Here is a 19,779-nt window from a genome sequence, read left to right as displayed (position 1 = left end):
CTTCCCAACCCAGGGATCAAACCTCTCCCGCATTGCAGGCAGAGTCTTTACTGTTTGAGGCACCAGAAATATCCTAATGACAAATCAGAAAAATAAATATTGAGAATGCACTCTACTAATCTAACAACTAAAATTTGCACACATTTCTTTAAATAAACCATTCATTATTTGGAAAGATTTGTTTGTTCTATTTTATAAATTGTGTGATTTTTTTAGTCCCCTCCCTCAAATGATGGCAAACAAAAGACACTAAAATTGTTTAGATGACTTACAATAGAAACTAGTCAATGGGTGCAAATGATGGCAAACAAAATACTAAAATTGTTTAGATGACTTAGGATAGAAACTAGTCAATGGGTGCTTCCTTTCTGCCACCCATTGCGCTAAACAATTTTTCTAAGTATATCATTGAATCCTCACAAAGCTATAGCTCAGAGAAGTGCTAGTGATATACAACTAATAGATTACATAGCTTAAAAGTTTTATTGCTTTTTAAAGGGATTTTAAACCAGAATGGTCTGACTTCAACATCCTTGAACTAAATATCAATAAAATGCTGAAATTTATCATCTGTTAGGACATGTTTCAAACCTCTATTTGTTAATGAGCATCTGTAGTAAACTAATTATGATCAGAAAGAGATCACTGCACTGAGTGAGTAGAAATGGAAGTAATTTAAAATGTGTAGGAAGATGCGATAAGTCATTAGAAAAGAAAAGTGAGTGTCATAGATTTAAGATTCAAGTCATATATTTGAGCTTTTGAAAGCAACTCTTACCCAGTTATAAGAGAGGGAAAATGTTAAGTAAATATCTTTAGAAATTTGGTCTGGATCCAATATTTGTTGGTTTTCATGAGCTGAGTAAAACAGAAAAATAGATTAGAAAGAAATAAAAGGATATTGAAATGTCAGTGATGAAAAAATATAAGGCAATTCCACTACTGGACTCTATATATTGCAGAAGAGTAAATTTGCATGTGAAAACTGACTTTTTAGAGATATATAAATATTTTCCTCTGAAAACTCCATCACCAAAAATAACTCTACTTTAATCATTATGCTTCTAAGAATTGGACAAGTCACATCACTTAGAATTCATTTCCCTGGGTTTTTTCACAAGAAAGCAATCAATTCAGTTCAGAAAACAAACCATTTTATGGTTGGCACAATCTGCATGATCAAATGAGTCACTGACAAATAGCAGTCCTGTCTCCTTTTTTAAATTAAAAAAAAAAAGCATGCAATGAATTAAATGGGCTAATTAAATAAACAGACACTTCATAAAAGTGAAGAAAACAAATAGTGAATTACTATCCACTTTACTGATGCAAATGAAAATAATATAATACAAATTTTTGCCTAATAAATTGGCAAAGTTTGTGTTTGTCTTTTATTTGTTTATTTCAGAAAATACCCAAGGACAAGAGGATGCAGTTAAAAGCTACTATTATACAGATATTGTAGAAGTAAAATATAGTTTAATCTCATAAAAGCAGTTTGCAATAAGTATTAAAATTTCATAAAAACACTTATTCCCTTTGAATCAATATTTCTGTTTCTGGGAATCTTTCCTTAGGAAATAATACAAAATAAAGCATTAAAGAAAAAATTTAATGTGAAGATATTTATGGTGTTTTCCTATCAGGAAAAAACTGGAGGAAAATCAAGTTCTATCATTAAAGAATGGCTTAAGGAAATTATGGTGCATAAACAAAAGTCACATAGTCATAAAATTATTTTCACAAGTTTTAATTAACATACAAAATTATCTTACAATGTAAGTAGTAAAGAGTATTATCAACTACGGATATAATTTGATTTCAATGATTATAAAAGTATGTATAGATCTAAATGTGTAATCTACAGAGGAATGTATATATAATTTTAGCATATTCATAAATAAATATATTATGAACAATAAAATAATATTAAATATGAGTAATAGAATATTATTGCTATAATAATATAGTAGAGAAAGTGAATGAAATTCAGCCACAGACATCACATTGTTAAACATTATAAACATAAAATTGAAAAGAAAATATCAAGTCCAAAAAAATACTGTATGGACAGCATGAAAGAACCAACTATTAAAATAAAACTTTTAGAGTTTATAGGTTCCACAATTATAATACTTTTTAACCAAAGGTAATTTGGACATCATTTAATTGACCATTAGTTAAATCTTTTTATTTATAAACGCAAAAATTAAAAGCTACAGTTCCATAATTTATCAAGGTTACAAAGATTTACAGAATCAAATGTCTTTAGCTTATGATGAAAAAAGAAAAAGGCTAGGATGGCACAGACTTCAAGCAGTTAATTTGCTTTAAGTGCTTTCAATTCAAATTAAAGTTTTAATTCTATGGTTTTAAAATGGTTCTTGACTCTTTTTTTATGCATCTTCTTGGGACTTATTTTCGAAGAGAATACTAGTTGGTTCTACATAGTCTGATTAGCAACTTTATGCTTAATGTAAGGAGTGAATTTGTGTCTGTGTTAGTAGCTCAGTTGTGTCCAACTGTTGGCGACCCCATGGACTGTGGCCAACCAGGATCCTCTGTTCATGGAATTCTCCAGGAAAGAATACTGGAATGGGTTGCCATTCCCTTCTCCAGGGGATCTTCCCAACCCAGAGATTAAAACCTGGTCTCCTGCATTTAATTTAATTCAGAGATATAGATTGCAAATAAGGTACCAGGTTAAACTCTAAAGGATAGAAAAGGGCAGCTGATCTCTTGACTCCACATTATAATGTGAGGTCTCTGTCCCATTTCTTTCCTAGAGAGGATAAAGGAAATAATTTGTATTCAGCCTCAAAAACATGTTGAGTCTATTTACATGTTGCCACATAATCATCCCAATAGTCTTATAAAGTTGGTTTATTGTCTAATCATTTTTTAATAAGATACAGAGACTTATGGAAACAGGCAAGCAATTTCCAAGAACACATAGTTAGCATGTAGTGAAAATGGGATTTGAACCAAGGTCTGTGGGTTGTTGAAGCCTGAATTCCTCCACTCAAATCATTGACCTTCCTTCCACCTCATCCTATTACTTGAGGAAGAAACTGGAGAAATCCATTAGCACAAACACACTCTTACTTTTCAACTATGTGCAAACTACTTAAGTCTAGGAAACAATATCTGTTAAAACAACAACAACAAAAAAAACCCTTATAAAATTGTTCTCCTCCCACTTGTCTAAAATACATGAGTGTCTCAAGTAAACAGAACCAGAAAAATAAGAAATGTCCCACTGACCAGTTCTTGCTCTGTATTTCCTCAGTTAGTAAACGCTATTTTTTCTTGTTTCCCCCCAAAAAACTGAACAAGATGTGTCCAGAGACTAATAGATTTTAGGACCTCAAGTTATTTCTTAAAGAATTTTCTTAGTGCTAGATAACACTTCAAATATTAATAATACAGTACTTTAAACTTTTAAATTTACAGTCTTTCTCCCCATGTAATGAATATCAGATCCTTAGTGGTATCTAACGGAGAAGGCAATGGCAAGCCACTCCAGTACTCTTGCCTGGAAAATCTCATGGACAGAGGAGCTTGATAGGCTGCAGTCCATGGGGGTCGCTACTAGTCGGACACGACTGAGCAACTTCACTTTCACTTTTCACTTTCACGTGTTGGAGAAGGAAATGGCAACCCACTCCAGTGTTCTTACCTGGAGAATCCCAGGGACGGTGGAGCCTGGTGGGCTGCGGTCCATGGGGTTGCACAGAGTCGGACATGACTGAAGTGACTTAGCAGCAGCAGCAGCAGCAGTGGTATCTAAGAGCAACTCTGCACTTTTTTCAGTCTGAAAAAAGTGAAAGTTGCTCAGTTGTGTCTGACTCTTTGTGACCCCATGAACTATACAGTCCGTGAAATTCTCCAGGCCAGAATACTGGAGTGGGTAGCCTTGAAATTCTCCAGGCCAGAATACTGGAGTGGGTAGCCTTTCCCTTCTTCAAGGGATCTTCCCAACCAGGGATAGAATCCAGGTCTCCCACACTGCAGGTGGATTCTTTACCAGCTGGGCCACAGGGAAGCCCAAGAATACTGGAGTGGATAACCTATCCCTTCTCCAGGAGATCTTCCCAACAGAGGAATCGAACCAGGGATTCGAACCAGGGGTTTCTTGCATTGCAGGCAGATTCTTTACCAACTGAGCTATTGGAAAATTTCAAAGCTACCAACTTAAAAATGAAAAAGATTAAACAAATTACGGGGCATTATGCAGAATTATTCAGTCTACAAGTAAAGGTTTTTTCTTAATTCAAATACTTATAAATAAACTGTCATTTTGGATTATACATAGGGACTTAGTTGTGTTGTATTCATTTTATAAATGACAACTAAAAATTCTGAAACTTTGCTATGCTGGGTAAGGATAAGCAAATGATAGGGGGGGAAATCCACTTTTTAGGGGTTGGATTAGTAGTTAATGATGCTTCTAGATTATGATACAGAAACTTAAAATTGATAGTCCCACACATTCCTAACAGCTGTGCATGCCTGGAAAACAGCTGTTAGAGTTTGTACTTCTAGTGATCCAGGCAGTACACAAATTTGGAAAGATAATCACCATTGTAAAATATTTATTTAGTAATCCTTAATCTTTTCATAATTTCTCATTCTAGGATCCAGGTGGAAGACAACTGGTCGGTTTATCCTAGCTGCTCTCTGCAAGGAACATCAGTTCCTTCCAATCTTGTCACTGCCTGAGACATGATTGGAGTAGACTATGATAGGGATTAAATATTTCATTTACAGAATATAAATGTATCTTTTCTTATATCTTTTACTTTCCCCCAAAGCTATAGTTAAAGTCACATTTCTTAATAGTGAAGTAATTTACTATCTTAATAGCAAAGAACTTTCTTTGACATTAGAATATTCACCAATGTCTTCACCAATAGTCTTCATCAAATTCAAAAACAAATGAGATAACTTCAAGTACACCACTACATGTTTAGAAGATGAAATGTGCAGCAAATCCTCACAAATGACAAATTAACAAAATAGAATGTTTTTTTTTTGTTTGTTTGTTTTTTTCTCTAATTTTATTTTATTTTTAAACTTTACATAATTGTATTAGTTTTGCCAAATATCAAAATGAATCCGCCACAGGTATACATGTGTTCCCCATCCCGAACCCTCCTCCCTCCTCCCTCCCCATACCATCCCTCTGGGCCGTCCCAGTGTACCAGCCCCAAGCATCCAGCATCATGCATCGAACCTGGACTGGCAACTCGTTTCCTACATGATATTTTACATGTTTCATTGCCATTCTCCCAAATCTTCCCACCCTCTCCCTCTCCCACAGAGTCCATAAGACTGTTCTATACATCAGTGTCTCTTTTGCTGTCTCGTACACCGGGTTATTGTTACCATCTTTCTAAATTCCATATATATGCGTTAGTATACTGTATTTATGTTTTTCCTTCTGGCTTACTTCACTCTGTATAATAGGCTCCAGTTTCATCCACCTCATTAGAACTGATTCAAATGTATTCTTTTTAATGGCTGAGTAATACTCCATTGTGTATATGTACCACAGCTTTCTTAGCCATTCATCTGCTGATGGACATCTAGGTTGCTTCCATGTCTTGGCTATTATAAACAGTGCTGCGATGAACATTGGGGTACACGTGTCTCTTTCCCTTCTGGTTTTCTCAGTGTGTATGCCCAGCAGTGGGATTGCTGGATCATAAGGCAGTTCTATTTCCAGTTTTTTAAGGAATCTCCACACTGTTCTCCATAGTGGCTGTACTAGTTTGCATTCCCACCAACAGTGTAAGAGGGTTCCCTTTTCTCCACACCCTCTCCAGCACTTATTATTTGTAGACTTTTGGATCGCAGCCATTCTGACTGGTGTGAAATGGTACCTCATAGTGGTTTTGATTTGCATTTCTCTGATAATGAGTGATGTTGAGCATCTTTTCATGTGTTTGTTAGCCATCTGTATGTCTTTTTTGGAGAAATGTCTATTTAGTTCTTTGGCCCATTTTTTGATTGGGTCGTTTATTTTTCTGGAGTTGAGCTGTAGGAGTTGCTTGTATATTTTTGAGATTAGTTGTTTGTCGGTTGCTTCATTTGCTATTATTTTCTCCCATTCTGAAGGCTGTCTTTTCACCTTGCTAATAGTTTCCTTTGATGTGCAGAAGCTTTTAAGGTTAATTAGGTCCCATTTGTTTATTTTTGCTTTTATTTCCAATATTCTGGGAGGTGGGTCATAGAGGATCCTGCTGTGATGTATGTCGGAGAGTGTTTTGCCTATGTTCTCCTCTAGGAGTTTTATAGTTTCTGGTCTTACGTTTAGATCTTTAATCCATTTTGAGTTTATTTTTGTGTATGGTGTTAGAAAGTGGTCCAGTTTCATTCTTTTACAAGTGGTTGACCAGATTTCCCAGCACCACTTGTTAAAGAGATTGTCTTTAATCCATTGTATATTCTTGCCTCCTTTGTCGAAGATAAGGTGTCCATATGTGCGTGGATTTATCTCTGGGCTTTCTATTTTATTCCATTGATCAATATTTCTGTCTTTGTGCCAGTACCATACTGTCTTGATAACTGTGGCTTTGTAGTAGAGCCTGAAGTCAGGTAGGTTGATTCCTCCAGTTCCATTCTTCTTTCTCAAGATCGCTTTGGCTATTCGAGGTTTTTTGTATTTCCATACAAATTGTGAAATTATTTGTTCTAGCTCTGTGAAGAATACTGTTGGTAGCTTGATAGGGATTGCGTTGAATCTATAAATTGCTTTGGGTAGTATACTCATTTTCACTATATTGATTCTTCCAATCCATGAACATGGTATATTTCTCCATCTATTAGTGTCCTCTTTGATTTCTTTCACCAGTGTTTTATAGTTTTCTATATATAGGTCTTTAGTTTCTTTAGGTAGATATATTCCTAAGTATTTTATTCTTTCCGTTGCAATGGTGAATGGAATTGTTTCCTTAATTTCTCTTTCTGTTTTCTCATTATTAGTGTATAGGAATGCAAGGGATTTCTGTGTGTTGATTTTATATCCTGCAACTTTACTGTAGTCATTGATTATTTCTAGTAATTTTCTGGTGGACTCTTTAGGGTTTTCTATGTAGAGGATCATGTCATCTGCAAATAGTGAGAGTTTTACTTCTTCTTTTCCAATTTGGATTCCTTTTATTTCTTTTTCTGCTCTGATTGCTGTGGCCAAAACTTCCAAAACTATGTTGAATAGTAATGGTGAAAGTGGGCACCCTTGTCTTGTTCCTGACTTTAGAGGAAATGCTTTCAATTTTTCACCATTGAGGATAATGTTTGCTGTGGGTTTGTCATATATAGCTTTTATTATGTTGAGGTATGTTCCTTCTATTCCTGCTTTCTGGAGAGTTTTTATCATAAATGGATGTTGAATTTTGTCAAAGGCTTTCTCTGCATCTATTGAGATAATCATATGGTTTTTGTTTTTCAATTTGTTAATGTGGTGTATTACATTGATTGATTTGCGGATATTGAAGAATCCTTGCATCCCTGGGATAAAGCCCACTTGATCATGGTGTATGATCTTTTTACTGTGTTGTTGGATTCTGATTGCTAGAATTTTGTTAAGGATTTTTGCATCTATGTTCATCAGTGATATTGGCCTGTAGTTTTCTTTTTTTGTGGGATCTTTGTCAGGTTTTGGTATTAGGGTGATGGTGGCCTCATAGAATGAGTTTGGAAGTTTACCTTCCTCTGCAATTTTCTGGAAGAGTTTGAGCAGGATAGGTGTTAGCTCTTCTCTAAATTTTTGGTAGAATTCAGCTGTGAAGCCGTCTGGACCGGGGCTTTTGTTTGCTGGAAGATTTTTGATTACAGTTTCAATTTCCATGCTTGTGATGGGTCTGTTAAGATTTTCTATTTCTTCCTGGTCCAGTTTTGGAAAGTTGTACTTTTCTAAGAATTTGTCCATTTCTTCCACGTTGTCCATTTTATTGGCATATAATTGTTGATAGTAGTCTCTTATGATCCTTTGTATTTCTGTGTTGTCTGTTGTGATCTCTCCATTTTCGTTTCTAATTTTGTTGATTTGATTTTTCTCCCTTTGTTTCTTGATGAGTCTGGCTAATGGTTTGTCAATTTTACTTATCCTTTCAAAGAACCAGCTTTTGGTTTTGTTGATTTTTGCTATGGTCTCTTTTGTTTCTTTTGCATTTATTTCTGCTCTAATTTTTAAGATTTCTTTCCTTCTACTAACCCTAGGGTTCTTCATTTCTTCCTTTTCTAGTTGCTTTAGGTGTAGAGTTAGGTTATTTATTTGACTTTTTTCTTGTTTCTTGAGGTGTGCCTGTATTGCTATGAACTTTCCCCTTAGGACTGCTTTTACCGTGTCCCACAGGTTTTGGGTTGTTGTGTTTTCATTTTCATTCATTTCTATGCAAATTTTGATTTCTTTTTTGATTTCTTCTGTGATTTGTTGGTTATTCAGCAGCGTGTTGTTCAGCCTCCATATGTTGGAATTTTTAATAGTTTTTCTCCTGTAATTGAGATCTAATCTTACTGCATTGTGGTCAGAAAAAATGCTTGGAATTATTTCTATTTTTTTGAATTTACCAAGGCTAGCTTTATGGCCCAGGATGTGATCTATCCTGGAGAAGGTTCCATGTGCGCTTGAGAAAAAGGTGAAATTCATTGTTTTGGGATGAAATGACCTATAGATATCAATTAGGTCTAACTGGTCTATTGTATCGTTTAAAGTTTGTGTTTCCTTGTTAATTTTCTGTTTAGTTGATCTATCCATAGGTGTAAGTGGGGTATTAAAGTCTCCCACTATTATTGTGTTATTGTTAATTTCTCCTTTCATACTTGTTAGCATTTGTCTTACGTACTGTGGTGCTCCCGTGTTGGGTGCATATATATTTATAATTGTTATATCTTCTTCTTGGATTGATCCTTTGATCATTATGTAGTGACCTTCTTTGTCTCTTTTCACAGCCTTTGTTTTAAAGTCTATTTTATCTGATATGAGTATTGCTACTCCTGCTTTCTTTTGGTCCCTATTTGCATGGAAAATCTTTCTCCAGCCCTTCACTTTCAGTCTGTATGTGTCCCCTGTTTTGAGGTGGGTCTCTTGTAGACAACATATGTAGGGGTCTTGTTTTTGTATCCATTCAGCCAGTCTTTGTCTTTTGGTTGGGGCATTCAACCCATTTACATTTAAGGTAATTACTGATAAGTATGTTCCCGTTGCCATTTACTTTATTGTTTTGGGTTCGAGTTTATACACCGTTTTTGTGTTTCCTGTCTAGAGAATATCCTTTAGTATTTGTTGGAGAGCTGGTTTGGTGGTGCAGAATTCTCTCAGCTTTTGCTTGTCTGAAAAGCTTTTGATTTCTCCTTCATACTTGAATGAGATCCTTGCTGGGTACAATAATCTGGGCTGTAGGTTATTTTCTTTCATCATTTTAAGTATGTCTTGCCATTCCCTCCTGGCTTGAAGAGTTTCTATTGAAAGATCAGCTGTTATCCTTATGGGAATTCCCTTGTGTGTTATTTGTTGTTTTTCCCTTGCTGCTTTTAATATTTGTTCTTTGTGTTTGATCTTTGTTAATTGGATTAATATGTGTCTTGGGGTGTTTCTCCTTGGGTTTATCCTGTTTGGTACTCTCTGGGTTTCTTGGACTTGGGTGATTATTTCCTTCCCCATTTTAGGGAAGTTTTCCACTATTATCTCCTCAAGTATTTTCTCATGGTCTTTCTTTTTGTCTTCTTCTTCTGGAATCCCTATGATTCGAATGTTGTAGCGTTTAATATTGTCCTGGAGGTCTCTGAGATTGTCCTCATTTCTTCTAATTCGTTTTTCTTTTATCCTCTCTGATTCATTTATTTCTACCATTCTATCTTCTAATTCACTAATCCTGTCTTCTGCCTCTGTTATTCTACTATTTGTTGCCTCCAGAGTGTTTTTAATTTCACTTATTGCATTATTCATTATATATTGACTCTTTTTTATTTCTTCTAGGTCCTTGTTAAACCTTTCTTGCATCTTCTCAATCCTTGTCTCCAGGCTATTTATCTGTAATTCCATTTTAGTTTCAAGATTTTGGATCAATTTCACTATCATTATTCGGAATTCTTTATCAGGTAGATTCCCTATCTCTTCCTCTTTTGTTTGGTTTGGTGGGCATTTATCCTGTTCCTTTATCTGCTGAGTATTCCTCTGTCTCTTCATCTTGTTTAAATTGCTGAGTTTGGGGTGTCCTTTCTGTATTCTGGCAGTTTGTGGAGTTCTCTTTATTGTGGCGTTTCCTCACTGTGTGTGGGTTTGTACAGGTGGCTTGTCAAGGTTTCCTGGTTAGGGAAGCTTGTGTCGGTGTTCTGGTGGGTGGAGCTGTATTTCTTCTCTCTGGAGTGCAATGAAACGTCCAGTAATGAGTTATGAGATGTCTATAGTTTTGGGGTGACTTTGGGCAGCCTGTATCTTGAAGCTCAGGGCTGTGTTCCTTTGTTGCTGGAGAATTTGCTTGGTATGTCTTGCCCTGGAACTTATTGGCCCTTGTGTGGTGCTTGGTTTCAGTGTCGGTATGGAGGCATTTGATGAGCTCCTGTCAATGAATGTTCCTTGGAGTCAGGAGTTCCCTGGAGTCAGGGTTTGGACTTAAGTCTCCTGCTTCCGATTATTGGTCTTATTTTTACAGTAGTTTCAAAACTTCTCCTTCTATACAGCACCATTGATAAAACATCTACATTAAAGATGATAAGTTTCTCTACAGTGAGGGTCACTCAGAGAGGTTCACAGGGTTACATGGAGAAGAGAAGAGGGAGGAGGGAGTTAGAGGTGACCCAAATGAGATGAGGTGAATCAATAGTGGAGAGAGTGGGCTAGCCAGTAGTCACTTCCTTATGTGCACTCCACAACTGGACCACTCAGAGATGTTCACGGGGTAATACAGAGAAGAGAAGAAGGAGGAAGGTAACAGAGGTGGCCAGAAGGATAAAAGTGGGGAATGAAAAGGAGGGAGACAGATCCAGCCAGTAATCTGTTCCCTAAGTGTTCTCCACCGTCTGGAACACACAGAAATTCACAGAGTTGGGTAGAGTAGAGAGGGGTTAGGGAGGAGACACAGGCGACCTGGTGGAGAAAAAGGAGGGTCCAAAGGGAGAGAGAGCAGTCAAGCCAGTAATCTCACTCCCTAGTGAAAAATGGGTCCTGAAGATTGGGTCCTTATAGGTACAAAATTGGTAACAAATACATAAAAGCAAAAATTAAAAATCTAGAGTAGAGTTTGGAATTTCAAAAATACAATGTTAAAAAAAAAGAAGAAGAAGAAGAAAAATAAAGAGAGAAAACAAACAAACAAATACGAACAATGTCACAAAAATTATAAAGAAAATACAGGTACAAAATTGATATCAAATACCAAAAAGCATAAATTAAAAATCTAGAGTAAAGTTTGGAATTTCAGATATACAATGTTATATAAAACAAGAAGAGAAAGAAACAGAGAAGAAGAAAAAAAAAAAAAGTCACAGAAATTATATAAAAAAAACTATAGGTACAAAATTGATAACATATACCAAAAAGCGAAAATTAAAAATCTAGAGTAGAGTTTAGAATTTCAAAAATACAATGTTAAAGAAAAGAAGAAAAAAACAAAAACAAACAAAAAAAAACAAGGTCAAAAAATTATAAAATATATATATATGAAGTTTGTTGAAGAAGAAAAAAAATAGGGTCTTTTTTTTTTTTTTTTTGCAAAGTAATAGGATATAAAGGTGAAAATTAAAGGAACAATAGAGGACTTAAAAAAAATTTTTTTTAATTAAAAAAAAGAAAGAATGATCGTAAAAATAATAAAAATATATCTAGGACTTTTTTGTTTGTTTTTTTTTTGTGGGTGTTGTGGGTTCAGTTCATTTTTGGCTAGTTCCTTGGTCAGATTTATATTTCTCAAGATCTATAGGCCCCTTCCTATGTAGTCCGTAGTAACCACAGGGTTTTGATCTATTGCCTGTAGCTTCCAAGGCGTTTCCCTCTGTTATATCTTCTTCTGTTTGCTAGTCTCTTCAGTATCTGGTTTCCGCCCTGACTCAAAGGGCACGGTGGAGGACACTTTTTTTTTTTTTTTTAAGGCTTACTTGTTCAGTCGCGCTGTGGGGAGGGAGGGAGGGATGCTGCAAACAAATAACACTGGCGTGGGCTCGCAGTGCCTCAGCCACCCTGGGTCTGCCCCTGCTCACGGCGCGTGTAGCCTCCCTGTTCACACTGCTCGGACTCTAGGTTGTTCCGCCGGGAACAATCCGAGGCTGGCCCTGGGCTGCATGCACCTCCCAGGTCCAAGCCGCTCAGGTTCAGGCACTCGGGTAGTCCTCAGAGGCGCAGACTCAGTTGGGCCTGCGTTTTGTGCTCTTCCCAGGTCCGAGCGCCAATTTGCTCTTCCCAGGCGAGCGCCAATGCTGCGACTTATCGCCTCCCCGCCACTCGGTTATCTGGGTGTAAAACTGGCGCACCTTCTCAGGCGGATGTTGACCGTCCAGACCCCCAAGAAGTTTTAGTTAGCAAAGAAGCCTGCTTACAATTTTATAGATAATGTCTCTCTGGGGCTGCGATTGCCCCCTTCCGGCTCTGGCTGCCTGTCACCGGAGGGGGAAGGTCTGCAGCCGGCTATCTCTGTTCAGTCCTTTGTTCCGTGCACCGGCCTGGCGGTCTTAGGTTAGGGCTGGCTTTTCGCGTGGTAGGTATCCCACAGTCTGGTTTGCTAGCCCAAATTATTTCGCTCAGATAGCGCTCAGGGTATTCAGGCCAGATTCTTACTCTCAGCGATGCAGCCCACGCCGTGCCTCCCTGCCCAGCCCCGGTTTGCTAATGGCGGATGCAGGCGTCTGCGCTGCTTCTCTGCTGGGGGAGTTACCGTAGGGCTCGCAATCTGCGAGTTTTAAATTGTTTATTTATTTTTTCTCCCTGTTATGTTGCCCTCTGTGCTTCCAAAGCTCGGCACAGATTCGGCAGTGAGAAGGTTTCCTGATGTTTGGAAACTTCTCTCTTTTTAAGATTCCCTTCCCGGGATGGAACTCCGTCCCTCCCTCTTTTGTCTCTTTTTTTGTTGTTTTTAATATTTTTTCCTACCTCCTTTCGAAGAGTTGGGTTGCTTTTCTGGGTGCCTGATGTCCTCTGCTGGCATTCAGAAGTTGTTTTGTGGAATTTACTCGACGTTTAAATGCTCTTTTGATGAATTTGTGGGGGAGAAAGTGTTCTCCCCGTCCTACTCCTCCGCCATCTTGGCTCCTCCCCCTAGAATGTTTTTGTTAATGACTGAAGGTTGCTAATATAATTCTTGTGAGGGTTGGAGGAGATGGGGACGACAGAGGATAAGATGGTTGGATGGCATCACTGACTCAATGAACATGAGTTTCAGCAGACTCCAGGAGACGGTGAAGGACAGGCTAGCCTGGCATGCTGCAGTCCATGGGGTCACAAAGAGTCATACATGACTAAGCAACTGAACGACAACAACAATTTTTAAGACTTTGAAAACTTGTGCCATGACTAACCCTGTATTGGAAAAAAAAAGGTGTACATCACAGGATATCATGACAAGTTCTCAGTTTTTATTAACAATTCATTATTTTTGCCATCATTGCCTGTAATAAACACATTGTAATAATTTGTTCTTATATGTAAAAAGCTGGCTAGCTATGGTACTAGTAATATTTTCTCTTTTTGACTTTTTGTTTTATTTCCTGTTTAGGGGAATTACATTTTTTCATACGTAAATTTTAAGTCTGAGGTCACACTTTGGATCAGAGTTGATATTTGGCAATAGTTCAGATAAGAAAGGTGCTTCCCAGGAGGCACTAGTGGTAAAGAACCTGAAAATATTAACCTTCTTTTGTTAGACATAACTTGTAATAAAGAACAAACAGTGAAGGCACTTCAAGAAATGTGGCCATCTGATTCTTCTGTACTGTAACTTTAGACAAAAAAGTGAAAGTGTATTTTCCCAAATCTTTCATTATGTCCATCGCAGAGCACCTTCTAGAAACTTGCTCTGTCTGTAGATCTTTGGAAGAGAACATTTATATGTTAATACTACAGTTGTCCCTCAATATCCTCAGAGGATTGACTCTAGAATCTCAGCAGATACTAAAATCCTCAGATGCTCAAGTCTTACATAAAATGGTAAAGTGTTTACATATAATTTATGTATACCCTCCAGTGCATTTCAAATTATCTCCAGGTTACTTGTAACAGCTAATACAATGTAAATTCTATGTAATTAATAGCAAATACAATGTAAATGCTATATAGTAGTGGTGTTTTGAGAAATCTATATGCAGGTCAGGAAGCAACAGTTAGAACTGGACATGGAACAGACTGGTTCCAAATTGGAAAAGGAGTACATCAAGGCTGTATATTGTCACCCTGCTTATTTAACTTATATGCAGAGTACATCATGAGAAACGCTGGACTGGAAGAAACACAGCTGGAATCAAGATTGCCGGGAGAAATATCAATAACCTCAGATGTGCAGATGACACCACCCTTATGGCAGACAGTGAAGAGGAACTCAAAAGCCTCTTGATGAAAGTGAAAGAGGAGAGTGAAAAAGTTGGCTGAAAACTCAACATTCAGAAAACGAAGATCATGGCATCTGGTCCCATCACTTCATGGCAAATAGATGGGGAAACAGTGGAAACAGTGGCAGACTTTATTTTGGGGGGCTCCAAAATCACTGCAGATGGTGATTGCAGCCATGAAATTAAAAGACACGTACTCCTTGGAAGGAAAGTTATGACCAACCTAGATAGCATATTCAAAAGCAGAGACATTACTTGGCCAACAAAGGTCCGTCTAGTCAAGGCTATGGTTTTTCCTGTAGTCATGTATGGATGTGAGAGTTGGACTGTGAAGAAGGCTGAGTGCCGAAGAATTGATGCTTTTGAACTGTGGTGTTGGAGAAGACTCTTGAGAGTCCCTTGTACTGCAAGGAGATCCAACCAGTCCATTGTGAAGGAGATCAGCCCTGGGATTTCTTTGGAAGGAATGATGCTAAAGCTGAAACTCCAGTACTTTGGCCACCTCATGCGAAGAGTTGACTCACTGGAAAAGACTCTAATGCTGGGAGGGATTGGGGGCAGGAGGAGAAGGGGACGACAGAGGATGAGATGGCTGGATGGCATCACTGACTAGATGGATGTGAATCTGGGTGAACTCCAGGAGTTGGTGATGGACAGGGAGGCCTGGCATGCTGCCATTCATGGGTTCACAAAGAGTCGGACACGACTGAGCGACTGAACTGAACTGAGTGGCAAATTTGAGTTTTGCATTTTGGAACTTTCTGAAATGTTTTTCAAATATCTTTGATCTTCAGTTGGTTGTATGTGTAAATGTGAAGCCCACAGAGACAGAAGGCTGATGGCACAGGATTCTGCACCCTCAGCCATGGATTATATGAGATATACATTTGATCCAAAATTAGACAATCCATTGGCTTAGTAATGGTTTAGTAATTGCTTAGTAATGGTTTAGTAATGGCTTAGCAATGTCAGATTCCTTCTTTTAAGATGCGGAATTAAAAGTCAGAGTGTATAGCTAACCAATATTTAAAGCTTATAATAGAAAATACGTTGAGACTGTTATTCAGTCACTCAGTCATGTCCAACTCTTTGCAACCCCATGGCCTCCGTGTTCCTCACTCACTCCCAGAGTTTTCCCAAGTTCATGTCCATTGAGTCAGTGATAATATCCAACCATCTCATCTTCTGCCACCCTCTTCTCTTTTTCCCTTCAATCTTTCCCAGCATCAGAGTCTATTCCAATGAGTCGACTCTTCATTTCAGGTGGCCAAAGTATTGGAGCTTCAGCTTCAGTGTCAGTCCTTCCAATGAATATTCAGGACTGATTTCATTTAAGATTGAATGGTTTGCTATCCAAAGGACTCTCAAGAGTCTTCTCCAACACCACAATTTGAAAGCATCAGTCCTTGGGCACTTAGCCTTCTTTATGGTCCAACTCTCACATGCATACATAACTACTGAAAAGATCATATTGACTATACAGACCTTTGCTGGCAAAGTGATATATTTGCTTTTGAATATGTTGCCTTAGGTTTTATAATAGCTTTCCTTCCAAGAATCAAGTGTATTCTAATTTTATGTCTGCAGTTGCCATCCACAAAGATTTTGGAACCCAAGAAGGAAAAGTCTGCCACTGCTTCTACTTTTTCCCCTTCTATTTGCCATGAAGTGATGGAACTGGATGCCATGACCTTTGTTTTTTGAATGTTGAGCTTTAAGCCAGCTTTTTCACCCTCATCAAGAGGCTCTTTTGTTCCTCTTCATTTCAGTCATTAGAGTGGTAACATCTGCATATCTCAGGTGATGATATTTCTCAAATTGAGACTGAGGCTGCCATATTTCAACAGATGGAATACAAGTTACTTTAAGAAGCAGATAAATATAGATTAAAAGATGGAGAGCTTGATGTGTAAAAGACCATACAACCCCTGAAAGACTGAGAAAGAAACTTTGATTTATGACTTTTTACGTTCAGAATTTAGTTGGATTTCATTTCCTCCACATGGATGTTCGTATTAATATTTACTTTTTGCATCTTTTAATAAATATATTTTTAATGCTCAGTTGAAAATTTAAATAGCAACTATAAAACCTAGGTTAGTACAAAATAAAAGACTCATGAGTTAATAAAGTAATCTGTCTATCAGTACCAAATTTTATCACCTTTTATTTTTATTTCCTTCTCTTAAAATTATGTATCATACATTGCTATCATATTCTTATATACATAACTATATACCACATACAAAAATTTTGCTTGAGCATTAAGTCTGCTGTTCATACAGTTGTTTCTTTGATGAACCAAATCAAGTTTGAAAGTATGCTTACAAACAAATACACAGAATTTATGATTTACAGAAATAAATGTAGGAGCTGTTTTAGAGTTGCTTTACATGTATGTTTTTCACGTACCAGTGTTATAATTTGGATCCATTTTTTTCTGCAAGGTTTAAATGATGTTTTTTAACCTGGGAAATGATGGAGTATATGGAAGCTCTTGCTTTATGCTTTAGAAGAGGGTTAAAAATTGAACTGTGTTTCTAAAGATTGCTATCACTATAGTACGTTCCACTTTATTAGACTTGCTGCATTCCCCTCAGGGGGAGATACCCAATTTAGCTGTGTATACTTGTCAAGTTATTTCACTGTTAGTGTCCCAATTTTCACATCAATAAAGTGAAAATTATAATAATAATAATGCGTAACACATGTATACCTGTGGCGGATTCATTTTGATATTTGGCAAAACTAATACAATTATGTAAAGTTTAAAAATAAAATAAAATTTAAAAAAAAATAAAAAATAAAAATAAATAAATAAAAAATAAAATAAAATTTAAAAGTGCAAAAAAAAAACATCATAGTGCTACTATGAATATTAAATGAAATAATATATGAAAAAAATATATGTATTGTGCTTTGGACATATTAATGTAGCTGAGATACGTTAAGCATTCAATATATATTAACTATACTTCTTGCTAAATTAAACAATATTTTATGCAATATGCTTGGAAATAGGTAATTTTCCATACTTTTTTGAGATATAATTCATACAACACATAATTCATTCCTTTAATATGTATAATTTAATGGTTTTAACATAATCACAAAATTGTCAACCATCACTACTATCAATTTTAGTAACGTGACACTTTCATCACATTAAAAACATTGTACAATTTACCTATTATCCCCAGTCCTCCATTACTCTCAACCCTTAGCAAGCATAATCAACATTCTATCTCTCTCTATTTGCCTGTTCTGAACATAAGCCATAATGAATAAGCAAGAAATCCATAAAAATTGTTTTCACAATATTTATCTTAATATCCCAGAAATAGTGGACCTTAAAGGATTTCTTAGAATTCTTAAATTGGAGCCTGTCTTTTTATCTGCTCAGAATCCTTCCTTTTAACATAAAGAAAGCAGTAGCATCAGGGACTTGGACAAGTTGCCCAGTGTGCTGTGCATAGCATCCAGCTAACCTGACCAACATCCCACATGTAGCAGATAATGTGACGATTAGGTCCATGGTTTGTTTAAGGTCAAGCTTACTTCTCTGTGAATAGTGGAATAAAGAAAAAGGTAGAAAGCTTTTTTTTCCTAAGAAAAATGTTCAGGAAATCCAGTGACTGAGATCAATTGTAGAAATGGGTTTTATGAATGTTTTACCAGAAAATTCATGAAAGGGTAAAATCAGCTCAGTTGTGATATTTATATTCTCCTCTTCCAAGCCTGTACAGATGGGCAATTCACTATGTAAATTATTTTCATGGCTAAGATAACAAACCATCATGTTTTCCTTGGACAAACTGCCTTATACAATGACAGTCTTGATCAGTTCTATTTTACAAAGTTTCAAGTGCAGCAATATCACCTACACACAATACAAAGAATGAAAAGCTGGAAACAATGTTCTTATTCTTCTTAGTATGTCTTAGGTGATGTCTTGCACCTCTCAAATTCACAGACAGGGTTATTACACATCCCCAATGGCTTTAAAACTACACTGCCATATGTAAAATAGCTAGCTAGTTGGAAGTGCTATATAACACAGGGAGCTCAGCTTGGTACTCTGTGATGACTTAGAGGGCTGGATGGGAGGCTGAGAGGGAGGCTGAAAGGGAAGGGGATATGTGTATACTTATTGCTGATTCACCATGTTGTACAGCAGAAACTAACACAGCATTATAAAGCAATTATATTCTAATAAAAGCTATATTTATATAACTTCCCTATTCTCCACAACTATTTATTTCTTTAGCTATTTTCTTTTTTTATGTTTTTTTTAAAATTTTATTTATTTATTTATTTTTTACTTTACAATATGGTATTGGTTTTGCCATATATTGGCATGAATCTGCCATGGGTGTACATGTGTTCCCCATCCTGAACCCCCCTTCCACTTCCCTCCCCATCCCACCCCTCTGGATCATCCCAGTGCACCATCCCCAAGCACCCTGATCATGCATCAAACCTGGACTGGTGATTCGTTTCACATATGATAATTTACATGTCTCAATGCCATTCTCCCATATTATCCTGCCCTCGCCCTCTCCCACAGAGTCCAAAAGACTGCTCTATACATCTGTGTGTCTTTTGCTGTCTCGCATACAGGGTTGTCATTACCATCTTTCTAAATTCCATACATATGCATTAGTATATGTATTGGTGTTTTTCTTTCTGGCTTACTTCACTCTGTATAATAGGCTCCAGTTTCATCCACCTCTTTAGAACTGATTCAAATGTATTCTTTCTAATAGCTGAGTAATACTCCATTGTGTATATGTACCACAGCTTTCTTATCCATTCATCTGCTGATGGACATCTAGGTTGCTTCCATGTCCTGGCTATTATAAACAGTACTGCGATGAACATTGGGGTACACGTGTCTCTTTCAATTCTGGTTTCCTCGGTGTGTATGCCCAGCAGTGGGATTGCTGGGTCATATGGCAGTTTTATTTTCAGTTTTTTAAGGAATCCCACACTGTTCTCCATAGTCGCTGTACTAGTTTGCATTCCCACCAACAGTGTAAGAGGGTTCCCTTTTCTCCACACCCTCTCCAGCATTTATTGCTTGTAGACTTTTGGATCGCAGCCATTCTGACTGTTGTGAAATGGTACCTCATTGTGGTTTTGATTTGCATTTCTCTGATAATGAGTGATGTTGAGCATCTTTTCATGTGTTCGTTAGCCATCTATGTCTTTTTTGGAGAAGTGTCTGTTTAGTTCTTTGGC

The sequence above is a fragment of the Bos indicus x Bos taurus genome, chromosome 2 (genome assembly GCF_003369695.1).
Source record: "Bos indicus x Bos taurus breed Angus x Brahman F1 hybrid chromosome 2, Bos_hybrid_MaternalHap_v2.0, whole genome shotgun sequence".
Classification (NCBI taxonomy): Eukaryota; Metazoa; Chordata; class Mammalia; order Artiodactyla; family Bovidae; genus Bos; species Bos indicus x Bos taurus.
The sequence above is the reverse complement of the archived record's forward strand: the minus strand, read 5'-3'. Positions refer to the sequence as shown.